We start from the raw sequence: 17,292 nt of genomic DNA, 5'->3' as shown, positions 1-17,292 counted from the left end.
CTTTATTACCTTGCAAACCCATTTGTTTGTTCTATTTGTTAACCTGCAAGAAAGAAACCATGAAGGACTTTTCCGTTCATTGCAAGAGAACAAAAAGACAACACAACACAAGGAAAAAATAGAAAGTAAGTTTCACTATTTTTTCTTTGATTTCAGTTTTTCAAACTATATATATGAACCTTCATCTATGAAATGAGAAGAAACCTAAGTGTCTTATTTTGGTTCCTTTTATTTTTTTTAAATCAAACCCTATTTTTCATCTTTCTGATATTGTGTGTTGATTCAATTTATGAAAATGGTGGAAGAAGAAAATTCGCTGATGAAAAATGTGAAACGGAAGAGGTATAAAATTTTGGGAAAAAAGGGAAGTGAAACAAATCAAGGTTTTGAAACCTCGTCATCGTCATCAGAAAATGAGAAGAAATCAACTGATTCAGTAAACATTAATTTTCTACTTGAAATTTTGGTTTTTAATTTTAACCCTTTTAATCGATGATCCTCTTTTTAATGAATTTATTTTTCATGAATTGATATTCTAATTGAATAAAACTTTTATGGAATTGAAGTTGAAAATTTTCTCAGTGAGGTTATAGTCCAAGGTTTAAAGCAATATTTGAATGATTAGAAAAAACTAAACTACTATCAAGTTCACAATCAAAAGGTTTTGAAATTTTGTGTAATGAAGTTATTTGTTATGAATTTATAACGTATTTGAATATAATTTTTATGAAATTATTTTATCCAAATATTTAGAGTTTTAATTTAAATATATATGTTAAGAAAAAATTGAACTTAACATTTATCAAGTTCATTGTCAATAGGTTCCAATTTCAAAATGGTTTGGTTTTGTTTCAAATTTCAATAAACATTAGAATAATGTTTGCATTTTTTTTGTCTGCAACTTAGTAAAATATAGTAGCTTCAATTGCATTAGTAAAATAATATCTTTAGAATATTAGCATTTGACATGACATCCTTAAATAATATGAAAATAAAGTCTATGTTAAGAAGTAATGCGAAATGATGGATTTAACATAGTTGGATAAGTTTGGTAATATAATTTTACTCAAATTATATTGATATTTTTACTATTTGTTATTATCTTGTAGATTGATCTAAAATACCTAAAGAGTACTTTCCTGGAAAAATTGCATGTTTGTCTCACTTGGTAGCCATTCAAAATATTAAGAAGAAATTGACTGAACCACAATTGGAGATGTTTAGAAAATCATGTTTTGGTCATTTTTTACTCCTTCCCGAACTTAGATTTTCAGCCCAAATTGTTCATCAATTGTTGTTACGTCAATATGAAACCAAAAAAGACAATAAAATATTGATTTTATTAAAGTCAAAGGGCTTAAGATTTAGTAAAGAAGAGTTTGCATTGATTACAGACTTAAGTTTTGGTCATATTCCAAAATGTGACAAAAAATCATTACGAATAAGGGACACATACTTTAAAGGAGAAAACAAGGTGCGTAATGATGAGTTGGAGAAAGTTTTCTTTCTTTAGGAGAGGTAAAAAATAAATAAATAAATAAAAAAGAATCTAAAGATGAAGAAGTGATAAAGTTGACACTTTTGTATTTTTTTAGAGCATGTTTTATTTGGGAAATAAGGAAAAATTTTAATAGATATGGAATGGGTTGCTTTGGTTGATAATTTGAAGGCTTTTAACAAGTATCCATGGGGGGGATTTGTTATGAGAGAACACTATTTGGTTTGCAAAGAGCTTTGGAGAACCGGGTATCCAAATACCAAGATAAGAAGAAAGCAAAGGGAGAAGTTGCAGTTGAAGCATATAGTCTTGTTGGATTTCCATATACCTTCTAGGTTTGGGCATACGAGGCTATTCCACTTATTGGATTGAAATATGTCACTCATGTATCTAAGAGCTATCCTCGAATATTAAATTGGAGTGCAACTAGTGCTCCAAGTTCTACTAAGGTATGAAAAGGTCTTTCTAGAGCCTAATGTAAGTAATTCTTTACCTTTAAATTTTAAGAATGCAATTGTAAATATTATTGTATTATTGTTTATTAATAATTATATTTGATTTGGATTTTGTAGTTAACTTTTCATTCGCTCCTAACACCCACTTTAGAGGAGCAACAACAAGACTATTGCAAGCATGTAGATAAACAAGGAGTTTCAGCAGAAATGTTGCACCAATCAAAGGCCTCACAAGATGCCAAGAAGGATGACTTAAGGCATGAAAAAAACTCATCTGACACTGCTACATATGTTGTTGCTGCTACTATTGCAATGGCAGAAGAAACAAAAAATGATATAGTTGCCCCATCAATAGAGGTAACTTAACCTAAACTTAGCCATCATAAATAATGCATGCATGTTTTTTTTTTGTACTTTATTTAATACAAGATGTTCACTCCATAATTAACATGTGGAACCTGACCTTAACTAGTGTTAAGTTCATTATAAATAAACTTATAGGAAGTTAAGTCTGTAGGGATCATGAAAAACCTAAATTTAACAAGTGTGTTATTTCAAAGTGAACAAACTTGTCATATATATATATATATTTCATTTATGTGCAATATGTGCAGAAATTATGGATGGAGTTTGTGAAATTCAAACAAAACTCAAAGTTAAATTTCAGTCATCTAAAGAAAGAAATTGAATGACTCAACTTGAAGATGGATGAATTGAAACAACTTTTATTAGAAGTTAGTGACATGTTTACTATGTTTATATTTTCTAATACTTCAATGTTTTGACATTTGTGTTTTCTCATATTTATTATTATTGGTGGTGTATGCAATTTTAGGTTAAGAGTTCGAATGAGGAACATGTTATGCATGACACTAAATTCACAAAATCTAGTACAAAGGAAAATGACAATATGGGCTTTGATTTCCAAACTAGAATTTTTTAGGATGTAATAGATGATGAAGTGGAGAAGAATGACATTCCCATGGATGTGAACATTGGCGTGGAAGCTTCTAGAAACCTTCAGCTTGTAGAAAAACACATGACTAAAGAGTTGAAAGATGATTACTCTAATGATGATTCGGTTATTGATATTGCCAAGTTGTTTGGTACCCCAACTATGTCAGACGAGTTTTCAGTATATGTCATACCTCACCATTTATCTTCTACCATTTTTAAGCGAAGATGTGAGATTAAAAAATCTTGTATCTTGCAACACCCTTTTACAGATCCCACCAAGAGAAAGAAACTAAGAAAAGAAATGAGGAACCATTAACTTTATTTGATCCTTTGCGTCCAACCTCTGAAGAAGCATTAGAGTCCTTTCGAAAATGGATGAGTGATGACCAAGGGTGAGTTGTATACATCCATACTTGTAAATTTGTGTTCTTCACAAGTTATAGAATTACTAATGTTTTTTTATACTTTGATGTCAAAGGTCCACAATTGACATTGACTACATGCATATAGATAAAAAATGGTTTCAATCACTGTCTAATCATGGTTCATGGCTTGCTGACACGATTTGTAAATGTTGCATTTTGTTTTTATTTTTATTTATTATTATGTTCAACTTACAACTAAATAATATAACTAATTTACTTTATTATAATTGTTAGCACATTGATGTTGCCTTCTTCTTTTTCCGAAAGCGGCGAATAGAAAATCCTCATATGTTTTCCCAAAAGCTTACCACAATGGATATTATGTTTTGGGTATGTGTAGTTTGAATTTCAATTATCATTTTTAATTTTTTGTAATAATGAATCTTATGATCTTGATTATTTATTTATGCAAGTTAACTTTATTCTATGTAGCAAAATGCTCAAGTAAGATGGATTAAGTATGACAAGAAATGGAACCAATTCAAATTACCAGAGAATGACATTCTTATTGATTATGCTAATGGTTCGCAACCTCTTTATTATGTCAAATGGACTGATGTTGACATTGTGCATGTCCCCATCAATGTTCGGGCTAGTCATTGGGTATTAGGAGTTGTCCACCTTCGTCGAAGGATTATATATGTATATGACTCATTGATGGGCATCAATAATAATGCAAGATTGCAAGTTGCCATTAAACCATTAGCCAAATTGTTGCCACATATATTGAATGCCATAGCATATTATAGGTTTTATGGTGACACAAAAGTTAACTACTAGGAATGGGAAATTGAAAGACTGCAAGATATTCCTCAACAGGAACATGTGTAAGTGATCTTAAATTTACTTTCATATCTTATACACTTAATCTTTAATAATAGCTCTAACATTAATTATATGTGTACCATGTAGTGGTGATTGTGACATGTTTATTATCAAATATGTTGAATACTTAATGCACAACCATCCATTGAAGTCATTAACAAGTGCTCGAATGGACTAGTTTCGGGAAAAAAATGGCAGCAGAGTTATTTTATATGAAATACTTGCCTATGTAATGAATTCATGTTGATATTTCACATTTTGATAATGTAGTTGGATGGTTTGTTATATGTAATTGGATAGCTTGATATATGTAGTTAGACATTTTGATAAATGTAGTTGGACAGCTTGATATACTTGGATATTTTGATGAATGTAGTTCGATAGTTATGTATAAAATTGACCTTTTAAACTAAACTTAAATGTTGTCAAGTTGTTTTGTGTACAAACTTGAAGGTAGTTAAGTCCACAATCTTAATAGAACACCTGAACTTAACTACTATCAAGTTAACTGTGAACAAACTTGAAAAATATTAAGTCGAAGTCTATTCCAAAATAACATATTTAATTTGGACTTAACAGGTATCAAGTTGAAGTTGATATAGTATAGACTCATAGGAAGTTATGTCTACAGTTGCCATTTTATCTTGAACTTAACTATTGTGAAGTTGTTTTATGAACAAACTTGAAGCTAGTTAAGTCCATAGTCTTCAAAAAAAACCTGAACTTAACTATTGTTAAGTTGTTTTATGTACAAACTTGAAGATAGTTAAGTTGATAGTCTTCAAATAAAACTTGAACTCAACTATTGTCAAGTTGTTTTATGTACAAACTTGAAGATAGTTAAGTCCACAGTCTTCAAACAAAACCCGAACTTAACTATTGTCAAGTTGTTTTATGTACAAACTTGAAGGTAGTTAAGTCCACAGTTTTCAGACAAAACTTGAACTTAACTATTGTCAAGTTCCTTATCAATAAACGTGAGGATAGTTGAGTTCATAGTTTGAGAATAAACATGCAATTTTCATTCATACTTTAAACATAACTCATCATAATATATATGTACAAAAGAAACAAATATCTTCATTTCTATGGGTATGCAAAAAAAAAAAAAGGGATCATTATTACAGTATTCATCTATGTGCTTATCCTATCACCTTATACAAAAAAGTAACTTACATTTCCGTTCACATGGGTACCAAAAAAAAAAAAAAAAAGCTCACTATTACAATTTTCATTCCATGTAAGTTCATAGAGTGCCAAAGCTATCATGATATCAAGGGATTGGTCGTTTGCATGTTTTTCGATTATGCCCATATTGACCACATCGACTACAATGAGATGTCCGCTTACCCTCTCCACCATAAGGATTCTTACTTTTCTAGGTCTTCTTGTTGAGCATCTCATTTTAGGTGGTAACACAACTTTGTTACGAATGTGATCAATATTACCCAATCTGTTTCATTTCCAGTTGGATAAATACACTCTGAATATGAAAATAACAATGCTTTAGTAGTAAAATACTAGGAGCACGAAGTGTAACATATTGAAATGTTGTAAAATCTACAAGCATCAATAGAATGTGCACATGGAATATGATCAAGATCAAATTGTTGACATGTGCATGACCGAGTATCTAAATTCACTTGAGCACTAAGGCCAACATATTTAACATTACACTCCTTAGAGTTGATAGGTTCCACTAGATATGTTGCTAACATATTATACCTTGAACGAAGTTCTCTATAAGCCCACATGGTAAGTTCAGTTGACATTGACATTGCTTGTTGTTGACGAGTCACAAACCATTTTTGAAGTAAGTTTCTCAATTCTTCAACCAATTACCAAATTGGAAGATCTCTAGAATTTTTCAACACAGTATTAAGGCTTTCAACGATCCCTATCGTCATGATATTATATCTTTTTTCTGGTAGAATATGAACGTGCCCATCGATCAACTCCTATATCCATCAAATATCTTGTTGCTCTTGGGTCAATCATCTCTAGTTGCCTAAATATAAAATTAAACTCTGAAACATGATAAGCATGGGCAGCACCATGGAATAACTTACTAATTGCAGGATTCTTGAACTTTGTCTTCAAATTTTATCCAACGTGATAAGTTCAGACACCATGCCTCACATGGGGAAATACTTTATGTACTGCTTTCTCAATGCTACCATGTCGATACGATATCACAAACAAATCATCAATGTGTCCAATTGCATCATGCAATTTTTGTAAAAACCACTCCCATGAGGCATCATTTTCTGAATCACCAATCCTAAAGGCTAAAGGGTATATCTGATTGTTGCCATCTTTACACCCTGTAATAAATAAAGTCCCTAAGTACTTTGCTTTCAAAAATGTCTCATCAACTGCAACCATAGGCCTTTTTAATGTGTGAAACCCAACAAGAGATGCACCAATCGACATAAAAAAGTATTTGAATTGATTATCACAATCAATAACTATATCAGTAATGTTACCAAAAATTTTTTTTCTCTAAAACATAGCAATAGGATGGTAAAGTGTTATAAGACTCCTCAGGTGATCCCCTAATAGAACCTAGAGCAAGTTCTCTGGCTCTCCACGCCTTATCATAACTTATTTGAATGTCATACTGCATTTGAATGTCTGCTACAATGTTTTTTGGTCGAAATTCACAACCAACCCCTTGATATGTTTCTCTTATACTCTCACCAATCAACCAACTACTTGCATGTCGATTGTCACGAGACATCATATCTAACCGAAAAGTGTGTGTTGAATAGTATTTCATTATTTGAAACATATTAGAAATCCCCAACTTGGTAGCACGAACTCGCCACTTGCATTCTTTATCAAAACATTCAACAAGCAATAACTTAGTAGTGGATTTAGTTGTTTTGAACTCAAACTTCCTTTTGAGAGCCATCATATACAACTTCCTTTGTAATTCTTTCTTACTTGAGTATATTTGGTGCTCTTCTAGATGGTCATCACTAATTCCACTAACTATAGGTTGTTGCATCATGTTTTGTCATTCATTTGCTACACCTTTGATTGTAGTGGGATTGTCATGTATGAAACCATCATTTGTATTAATCATGGTTAAGATTTCTACACTTTGAGCTGAACCAATTCTAAATGAGCTAATTTGGGTCACTTGCTTATCATTAGTAGGGTTAATATCCGTCATATAATCCTCCCTATTAATTGCAATCTCATTCATGTTCCAATCATGAACTTTATACTCGTCAAGTGACTCATTTTGAAATCTTGGTCCATTTTCACCATCAACAGTAAGAGTTTCAACTGATTCACAATGAATGTGTGTACTTTTATGCATCAACATTGAGTCATCATTCAATTCCTTATCAATCTCAGAAGACATGATATTTGAAATAAGAATTGCAAATTGATTTCTGACTATGATTATCGATTCTCTTTTCAATTGTGATGCACAATGGAACAGACAACTTACCATTTGTACAATTTAAACCAATAAAGAATTTCACATCCCCATCATTAGTTAGTTGTATAGGACTTGTGAGTATGTTGGCATTGAATACATACTTCATTGAAAGAAAACAATTCATTGGATCTAGCTTTAGAATATGATGAACAACTCCTAATAACTCTTTATATGATATAGTTTTTGGGACCTCAATGCCTTTACCTTTACTTCCTTCGAAATAGAAAGCATTTCCATCTTGTACCCATTCACCTTCATATAAAAGCATTATTCCTACTTCATCAACCACTTAAATAACAAATAATTCAATTACTGGCATCAACATACAATATTAGAATATTTTTTTAGTTACATCATACCATTACCGTCAATAAGTGGGTATTAATTTTAAAAAACTCATTCATTATTAAATACATATTATTGCATTACACACATTTATTTTTTTAATAAAAAACAAATAAATAATAGTATTAATCATCTTTACTACCTCAAATAATACCAATAATGCTATAGAAATACAATGTATATAGTTATTAAATAAATTCAGATATTGTAACTCTCAACTATTTTAAACAATAAAAATATATTTATTTACTAAAAGATTGGTTATGTTGTAATTCATTCAATGTCAAGGGTAATTTGCAAATGATTCAACTCAAATGGAGTATAATTAAATAAAATAACAATAATATAATGTTACTGTGAAATAAGTATATATAATCTTAACTTACGTCAAGTTCAACTTAATATCCGTAAGGTTTTGGTATATAACTAAAAAAAGATAACTTTATATATTATATCAAAACCCTATTAACACATATATTTACATCTATATAAAGAACAAATACGCAAACAATACCAAAACCATCACAAAATTCCATAAGTTTTATTACTTACCATTATTTGATTTTTCCATATGGACAATGTTTCTCCACACTACACTTTTTAAGTTGATTGTTTCCTTCTTTTAACCCTTTTTTTCATGACTGTAAATGATATTAAGAAAACTATAGCAATTTCAAACTTATTTAAATAATTACTACATCTCATTAAATGTTTGAAAATATTCAACAAATAAAACATGAAAGAAAATAAATAAACGTACACTGTTTATCCAGTCATAACTTTATGCACTATTTATCCAGCCACAACTTTAAGCGCTTCAAGTTGAAGAAATTTGAAGAGAAACTATGTGTGAAACTTGAAGAAATGTGTTGAAAAGAGAAAAACGGGAATAATAGAAGAAAAAGAAAAAAAAAAGTGGAAGAAAGAATAAAAAAGAGGTGAAATGAGGGAAATAAAATTAGAATGAGAGGGAAAAAGGAGTTGATGTAGTTGAGGGGTATTTTTGTCCAGATTGGGTCATTTTGGAGGCTATTAAAAGTGAGGGGTTAGTTTTACAATATTGATGGATTTTTGTCCCTTTAATTAGTTATCCTATAAATATATATTTTGTTGATTTCAAATTAATAAATATTGAATGAACTTACCATTTATTTTCTAAAATATTTTATGAATAAATCTATACTATAAATAAAATGTACATAATTGTGCTAACCTTAATTCTATGTTAAATTAGGATTAGTTAATATTAAGTTGTAAGTATTTGTCTTATTCAACTATTTACCATATAAGACATTAAACTAATAGAGGGGATTGAATCTAATTGACTTATTAGACTTAAATTATGGACAAAAATTCTTAATATGGTATTATAACCCTGATTTGAAAATAAAAAAATATTCACGTGGATTTAGGAATTGTTGTTGAATTAGAGAAATTTTGAAGATTTGCTATTATTTGTGTTTTCTAATTTACTTGAAGTAAATTCTAAATTTCGAAAATTAAAATTTCCACATGAATAAAACTTACATGTTTGGCCATGTTTGGGAATGAGAGAAAATATGATATTGAATTGCCCAAGTTTCCATTCAGGTGCATGGGTAACATACAATAGTGGTCCTTATCTTAATGATGTATTATGATTCTCATTGTACTTTTGAGTATGATGTTGCACATCCTATAGATTCATATATCGTGTTTAAGAAGGAAGACAAATGCAATTTCACTAGTTCTTTCTATTCAAAATCCAAAGCCATGTTGATTTCTTAAACAATCTCACAACTTTTGATTTATATGTTCATTCATATTGATCTTTGTTTTGTTTTGTTGTTTTCTTCTTCTGTTTTTGTTGTTAATTCTTATGTTAGGTTGAGAAGCTTTTGAAAGAATATGACAATATCTACATCTGACAGTTTGAATGCTAATACCATCTCAACAATACACACAACTTCATTATGAAAAGAAAAAATTATATGGATAAATTCCCAAAAGAAAAAAAATTAATGGATATAATAAAAATTCCCAACATAAGTATATATTGGATGAGCTTCTATCCATGTCAATTGAGATGACTAAAAGGAATTGTAAGGCCATACAGAACTTTAACTACCCTGGTGTTTTAAGCCACATTGATGTACTAATACATTGAAAACTTTTCAACAAAACTTTCTCATATCTATTTCAAAACAATTTTTCTTCAAAACTAAATCAAATACATTCAAAATGTCTTTACTCTTATTATTGAATAACAAATGGTTCCCAGTTAGGCGGGATTCCACAAATAAGTGGTTAGTTTCAAATTTGTTTCATTTAAGGTGAACAAAACCAAAAGTTAACAATTATAACTCGTTCATTAAGACCATAAAGTCAACTATTATAACTCGTTTACTAGGGTCATATAATATCAACTATTATAATCTATTGATTATGACTGAATATATCAACAATTATAACCCGTTGACTAGGGTCATAAAAACCAAAGTCAAACATGTCATTTTATTAATTCAAACTTACAAAACAAAATATTATATCTCCATAATTTTCATTTTTCATAAACAAAGAAAATGTTCAAACATATTTTTCATACAAAACATATATTTGATCCATGCATAGAAATAAAATTAATATTTCTACACATTTCAAAATACAATATAAAAATGAAATTATTTTCTTTTATAAAATCTACATTGATTTCCCTTACCTAAAAAAACACTTAAAAACCTTGGAAAATTTAGCTTGAAGAATTTATTCCTCACCTAACATAATATCATACACAACATTTATTATTGATTATTTATCTAAAAGTCCAAATTTGACAATTTTAAAAATATTTTATTTAGTATTAAAAATCCTAACTAATTTCCTATTTCAATATTATTATATCCAACTTCCTAAACATTAATAATTTAAATTAATAAGTTCTCCAATTTTTATAAAACTCATATTTCTTTCTAATCTAATTCTAACAATTTATTTCTTTTATATATTTAAACTAAATTAAAACTTTTATTAAAAATAATAATAATTATTTTTATTAATTTTCAAATTCAATGCATACACAAAACCCAAAATAAAAAACAAAGTTTCTTCCCATGTCATCATTACTACCCAACTTCCTTTCCAAGGCACACACATCCTTTTTCTTTCTTCCATTTTTTTAACCTTTCACTACACTACCATTCCACATCCCTATTATTATAATTATTTTTTTATTATTTTCTTTTTCAAAAAAAAAAAAAAATCTCACAATCAATGATTTATTTATTTATTATTTTTTTAATCTAAAGCCCACATAATTGAACTATTTTATTCATTTATTTATTATCTATTCAATTGAATATTTAGAATTTTCCGATCTTCATCAATAAATCAATATGCATTCATAAATTTTCAATCTTTTAATCTAAAAAGATTAAATAAAAAAACCATAATTAAAATTAAAATCTTTTAAATAAATTTTAAACGGATCAAAACTAATGAATGAATTTTTTTTTAAAAATAATTTAAGGGTTGAAATCTTACCTGGAAAATATGTACTTCAAACCCTAGACTTCCAAATCTTTAGCCCTACATTTTTTTATTTCTAGATAGAGAAGAAAAGAAAAATCTAATCTATATCTAGGGGTTTTTAATATGAAAAGACCTTTTTACCCTTATTAAATTAATTCAATTAATTATAATTTTCTAAATTACAATTTTACCCTTAAATTGGGTTTGGGGCATTACATTCTCTCCTCTTTAATAGAAGTTTAGTCCTCTAAACTTGACATACATGAGTCTTGAAATAAATGAGGATGTTTTTCTTGTATCCCTTTCTCTATAGGTGACCTCTCGAATACTAAGATTGTTTTACTAGACCTTATCAACCTGACAATAATAGGACATAGTATCTTTTCAATCACCACACAGGCCAAAAACTCTTGATAATCTTTGTTGAGTAAGGAACTAACTTGCAAGGCTGATATCATATGCAATAGTCTATCTACATGTTTTCCCTCAAACTAAACTCAAGTTGACCAAAAATATGGTAAGTCACACTTTTTCTAAAACAATCAACATAGACATAATAGGAAACTAGCAAATCTATCACCAACATCCTGAAGGTTATGGAGTACTAAGTCAATTGATATCTCTCTGTAACCAATCATCACAAGACAACCTCCAAACATTATATTGTCCACAATATAATGTCCCACATGAGTAGTTCAATCAAATCAAAGAACAAACATACCCAACAAACCAACAAAAGATACATGTCCCCATATCAGAAGTGGCTTGAGCATCTTGATGAGTCATAGCAAACATCCGCCCTTAGAATTTGGGTTTCTATTTATCCTCTTTATTCTCCTCATTAGGCTTCCCAATTATAAACTTCTTATTCTCTGGACAACTTCGAATCATATGTCCATGCTTCTCACAACCAAAGCAACTTCAGGCTCTTTATAGCAAGGCTTACCCTAATGTTTCTTACCACAAATAGAACAAGTCATATCTAAATTTTGCATTATTTCCCTTTTATTTTGATTCTCAGTTGAAACAAACCTTTTTGGTGATTGGTTATCATGGGCACCATCACTCCTACTCCTCTTCCTTTGTTGATCTTTGTACTGCTAAAGCTCCTTATTATCCTTTTCCGCTATAAGGGCTCTATCTACAACCTCTTAATAAACACTAAGCTTCAATGATTTGTTTATTTTTATTTTTTTAATCTAAAGCCCATATAATAGAATTATTTTATTTATTTATTTAATTATTATTTTTATTCATTCAATTGAATATTTAGAATTTTTCTATCTTCATCAATAAATTAATATGCATCCATAAATTTTCAATCTTTTGATCTAAAAAGATTAAATAAACAAACCCTAATTAAAATTGAAATATTTTAAAGAATTTTTAAATGGATCAAAACTAAGGAATGAATTTAAAAATAAATAAATTAAGGGTTAAAATCTTACTTGGAAAATCTAGACTTCAAATCTTAGACCTCCAAACCTTTAGCTCTATGCTCTATGTAAAAGGGTTTTCTGAATAGAGAAAATAGGAAAAATCTAATTTATACTTAGGGTTTTAAATATGAAAAGACTTTTTTACCCTTATTAAATTAATTTATATCAAAAGTTTTGTGATGTCCTACATTGGATATGGGAGAAAGTTCTTGACCCTATATATGTAGAGGCTCTTCTTAACCCTATAGACGTGTTTTAAAGTCGTGAGGATCCCTTTGGGACTAGAGTGGATAATATCTACATGGTTGGGTGCGGGTCGTTACAAATGGTATTAGAGTCGATCCTTGACCTTAGTGTGCGGTTTTTTTTTTTGGCCTCGTAAGGGGGTGTTTGTCTGTTTAGTCCCACAATCCTATGTGACACAATGAGGACGTTGTGTCTACATGGAGGAATGTTTGTGACATCCCACATCGGATAGAGAGGAAAGTTCCTGGCACTACATAAGTATGGACTTCTCTTAACCTTGTAGACGCATTTTAAAGCCGTGAAGGTCCCTTCGGGCCTAGAACAGACAATATCTACACATTTGGGCATGGATCGTTACATTGAAGTTGTGAAAATGTATATGAAGTATATTGACCCCAAAATCAAGCGGGTCAACTTCATATAGGAATAACAGGTTGAAGTACTCGTAATCCCTCGATCTATTAATGAAATAGATGCATCAAAATTAAAGGTTGAATTCCCTAGGTTGTTATCAATCAAGGACTCCTTGAATTCAAGATTTGTGTGTTTTTAAGTGTGATAAGGTTGACAACAAGAATAGTGCCAAAGTTGATGAGTTTAGTTCACATTAATTGATCTAAAAAAGATAGGACATAAATTAGATCCTTTCATTTTGCCAACCTAGGCCTAATGAGTATTCTATGTAGAAGACCGAGTTGATCCAAGATGGTCTTGTTCTATCAAGGCTTAAAAAATATCGCTTCAGCTTGGAGGATGATGACAACTTGATTGAGAATTGTATGGAACATCATGTTGGAATAGTAGATCATAGGGTTATATGCTCTCTAAATCTTAGGGCTACTAGTCTAAACTCAACGGAAACAAAAATAATCTTAGATCTAGGTATTAAAAATCATACCTTTGGATCTGAATGTTCTTAGATCCTAATTTAGTTGATGTAGTTATTTCAATAACCTCGTGATCTTCCCCCTTGATAGCTCCTTCTTAGATCTATGACACTTGTGTGGAGTGGCTTCATACCTTGAAAAGAAAAAGAAATGAAGGCTAGGTCTCTAGAAGACTACTAGTTTGAAAGAGTTTAAAACTAAAACCCAAGGGTTTTATATAAACTCTCCTATGGGATTAAATTACTCTGATCCAACATGGGCTTAGGTCACGTAATCTAGCACATTGGGCTTTAATTAGTCTTAATGGACTCCAATTAATTAATTAAACTAATCCAAAAAAACCTAAATTAATTAATTATAAATTCTTATGAAACCAAAGTCTTAATGACTATTTCTCCATAAATCCTCAAAACTTTGTACCAACAAAGTTTTATTGTCCTTATAATCCAATTTTGAAGTTGACTCAACATTTCACTAAAAAAAAAGTCAACTACACTCTAATATTCTATGAAATTACATTGAGATAAAGCTTGATTAAATCCAATTTAATCATTTTTATGGTATATGACCTATTATCCACCACATGTAGACTTTCATGAATTAGCATTCATAATCTAATAAAGCAAAAAATCTATTAACCTCTTAAGATTGCCTTTACCACTCTCAAGTCTCAAATCCTCCTATTATATAATCAACTAATATACTCTAATCCATGAAAGGACATGTATCAAATCTCACTTAAGAAATTATTATAGCGTCATTGATTTCATGATTACAAGTCCTTAGGATTACCTAAAAGAGCACATTGTTTTAATATCATGAAATATTATGGTGTTTATCTTGAGAATATATATTATCACATACCTTAATCAACAATGACCCAATTCATAGGGAATATATGACCATTTTAGGATCTCATTCATAAATCAAAATCACTGAAGATTTTAACACCAGCTATTTTTCTCTCAAGGTTGAAAATCTATGCAATATAGTAGTTTGGTCAAATTCTTGCAAGGAACCTAGTTCTAGTAAACTATTTTGATTGGTAGGTAGAGCTAAATGAGTTAAAAGAAAAGCTGAGACATTTTTTTCAATATGAAATAATTATTTAAATAGTATTTCTACATCTTATTCAATTCATTATATGCATGTTTACCAAAAACTAATTGAATTTGGAAAATGCATTCATGGTTGTTGAAGATAGTAGGAATAATACACTTGCAAAAACTTATCATTCAAAAACCATCTTACAAAAGACCATATTATGCCTTCGGAGGATGATCTTGAACACCTTAGAGAACCCCCACCTTATTACAACTACATTGAGATGTAGATATGAAGGAAATTAGTCATGAATAAGCTTTCAAACCAAAAAAAGTCAAAGAATAAAAATGAAAATAGTCTTTGAACATCTATCTTTATCAATTAAGTAGAAAAGATTATGCAATCACAAAGCAAAATATGATAAGTCACACTTGTTTTGATTTATACATTTTTTATCTTTTATGCTTGGCCAAATAGGGAAAATTTAATGTTGTAATTATAATGTATGAGGTGTGATGTGATAGAGAATTTTTTATAATTAATGAGACAAACTATAAAAAAAAAAAAAATTGTTAGTAAAATGGATGTAAAGATAATTATTTTCTAGAAAAAAAAATTAACACAAATATAACTATTAAAAATATATCAATTATTTTTAATAGAATTTTTTCAAAAAAAAATATTAATTGTTTTTTATTTATATTATAAAATCTTATAATAGAAATTATTTGTTCTAGAATCTTATATCAATCAAACTTGTGCAATAGTAATACCTATTGAAGTCATTATATTATGCAACAATTTAAAAAACATAGCTTCAGGAAACTTGTGCCTAGATGGAAATTATGAAAACTGGTCATAGAGAAAAAAGACAACTATGATATGGAAACCAAGCATAATATTAGTACAACCTTTAGGTATCAGAACTTTATTCAATAAATTCAAGGTTATAATGCTTAGAAATATGATATTGAATCTAACTTGTTATATTGTTTTATAAGATGTGTTGGTTGCTAATGGTAAGAAGCTTGGTATTCTTACTAGTGGTCCAAATAATATATTGACACATGCTTTGAAAATATTTGAGCATTCTGATAGAATCAAGGCAAAAGGAATAGTGAAACACAATGCATATTTTAACATTCCTAAGTCATCTGAAGTTGTTGAAATCGATGAAAGAAATATGTTGTAAGAAGGGGAGAAGAATCAAAAGAGTGTGTAAAAATGCTTAGTTATAATGATACCAAACCTTTTTATACCTTAAAGAAGCCTTATATGCCACAAGTGAAACCTTTTTAGACATACATGTGACTTCCTGTTTGGACGAATAGCAACCCTTGATCTTCAATGGAGAGCAAGTCACTATCTAAAAAGACTTCTATGACCAAACATAAATTAGAACAAAATTACCAACATATAAACAAAACTTAATGTCCTAACAACACTTTATGTGCACTAAGGCAAATCTTGATCCTACTAAGCTCTAGCACAGAAAGCTAGATCACACAAACTCTAAGGACCCTATGCACTTAATGAATACTAAAAAAGTTAGAGGTATCCCTAGACTTAGTGGTGAACCTAAACCCATTTGTGGTAAGTGTATGAAAAGAAAACAAACTAAGAGTTCACACAAAAAGGAAAATGAAATAAGGACCGCTAAACCTTTAGATCTTCTTCACATGGATCTCATGGGTCCAATGTGAACTGAAAGTAGAGATGGCAAGAGATATGTCCTTATAGTTGTAGATGATTTTAAAAGATACTCTGTTGTGAGTTTTCTTAGAGAGAAGTTAGAGGCCATAAAGCAATTAAAGTCTTTATTCAATAGAATACAAGTGGAAATAAGTCATCTAATTGTAAGGATTAGGAATGATATGGGTGAGAACTTGACAATGTAGATGTTGACATTTTTTGTGAATCAAAAGGAATTAAACATGAATTTTCTGCCCCTATAACTCCTTAGTAGAATAAAGTAGGTGAAGAAAAAGAATAGAGTACTATAAGAAATGACTAGGGTGATGATTCATATGCATAATACCCCTATGCAATTTTGGGCAAAAGAAATCAATATGGCATGTTATACTGCTAATAAGATTGTTCTTAGGCCTAGAACAAATAGGACATCTTATGAATTATGGATTGGAAGAAAACCTAACCTTAAGTATTTTAGGACTTTTGACAGTGAATGCTATATACTTAAGGATAGGGAG

The sequence above is a fragment of the Vitis vinifera genome, chromosome 1 (genome assembly GCF_030704535.1).
Source record: "Vitis vinifera cultivar Pinot Noir 40024 chromosome 1, ASM3070453v1".
Lineage (NCBI taxonomy): Eukaryota > Viridiplantae > Streptophyta > Magnoliopsida > Vitales > Vitaceae > Vitis > Vitis vinifera.
Note: the sequence above shows the minus strand (reverse complement) of the source record.